This window comes from Sturnira hondurensis, unplaced genomic scaffold (genome assembly GCF_014824575.4).
Source record: "Sturnira hondurensis isolate 20B ecotype Veracruz unplaced genomic scaffold, ASM1482457v3 Scaffold0016864, whole genome shotgun sequence".
NCBI classification, from domain to species: Eukaryota; Metazoa; Chordata; class Mammalia; order Chiroptera; family Phyllostomidae; genus Sturnira; species Sturnira hondurensis.
In genome coordinates, this window is record NW_028089495.1 from 134,759 (window position 1) to 136,604 (window position 1,846).

Here is a 1,846-nt window from a genome sequence, read left to right on the forward strand (position 1 = left end):
GATGAACTCCTTGAATTTGATCTTATCTGAGAAGCATGTTATCTTCCCTTCCATTCTAAATGAAAGCTTTGCTAGATAGAGTAATCTTGAATGTAGGTCTTTGAATTTCAGGACTTGGAATATTTCTTTCCAGCCCCTTCTTGCCTGTAAGGTCTCTTTTGAGAAATCCGCTGACAGTCTGATGGGAACTCCTTTGCAGCTGACTGTCCCCTTATCTCTTGCTGCTTCTAGGATTCCCTCCCTCATTTTAATCTTGGCTAATGTAATTATGATGTGCCTTGGTGTGTTCCTCCTTGGGTCCAACTTCTCGGGACTCTCTGAGCTTCCTGGATTTCCTGGAGGTCTATTGCCTTTGCCAGATTGGGGAAGTTCTCCTTTATTATTTGTTCAAATAAGTTTTCCGCTTGTGGCTGTTCCTCTTCCCCTTCTGGTACCCCTATAATTCCGATGTTGGAACATTTAATGATGTCCTGGAGGTTCCTAAACCTCTCCTCATTTTTTTTTGAATTCTTGTTTCTCCATTCTTTTCTGTTTGGTCATTTTTTTTTCTTCTTTCTGTTCCACTCCCTTGATTTGAGTCCCAGTTTCCTTTCCATCACTATTGATTTCCTGTGCATTTCCCTTCATTTCAATTAGTTTAGCCTTCATTTGTTCCTCTAATTTGTGACTAAAATCAAGCAGTTCTCTGAGCATCCTAATCATCAGTGTTTTGAACTGTGCATCTGATAGGTTGGCTATCTCTTGGTTGCTTAGAAGTATTGGCTCTAGGGCTTTGAGCTGTTCTTGAGCCATAATATTTTGGTCTGTTTGTGCCTGTTACGTATGAGGAGCAGAGCCTTAGGTGTTCACTAGGGTGGGGCGACCCAGTCACTGGGTTGTGACGCTGCATGTGGGTCCAGGGTCAGAGAGGGGCAATGGCATTTGTTCCACTCTCTCTTGGATTTCAGTCCCCTCTGCTGCTTCCTGCAAGCAAACTAGGTCCCCCTGGTGCCAGCCCCCAGATGTGTGGCCCTGTGCACCCTCCAGGACCCTGTGGGTCTCTCCAACAAACTTTCTGTGAGCCTGGGAGCTTCTCCTGGCACCTGGACACCAGAGGTTTTTCCAATTGGTGCTTTTAGGCTTTAATTCCTGTCACTGGGGCCCCAGCCTATGGGGGTCTGCCTCACTGCTCGCTCCTTTGCTTGGTTTATCTGCACACAAATGTGTGACTGCGGTCCACAGCTGCCTTGCATGCTCACTGGTTCCGCCCATTGCCACCCCGCGCCTGGGATCTGCCAACCACCACCTGCACATACCTGGGTTGGTCTGGCCTCTTTTTCCTGCACAACCCCTCTCCACCAGCCGCTGACTCCACCCCTCTTACTAGTCTGGCTGAATGGTTCGTTGTTGTCGGACTTCCATCCAGTTCAATTTTCTGTGTTTTGGTTGCATTTTTGTTACTAAAATTTTGCTGTCTTTAAACTTGTTTGTGTGAGGAGGCACAGAGTTTCCACCTATGCCTCCATCTTAGCCCGAAGTACAAAAACACTTTTTCAAACATAACAAGATATACTTGGTAAAATTCTGGTGTCATAACAAAAAATGGAAAAACTTTTTATTTTTATTTTTTTTTAAATTTTATTTATCTTTAGAGAGGAAGGGAAGGAGAGAAGGAGAGAAGGATCAATGTATGGTTGCCTCTCATAAGTCCCCTGCTGGGAACTGGCCCACAACCCAGGCATGTGCCCTGACTGGGAATCAAACCGCGATTGTGTGGTTCACAGGCCCACGCTCAATCCACTGAGCTACACCAGCCAGGGCGGAGAAACTTTTTAAAAAGGGAATCTAAGTGTTGCTGAACACTATA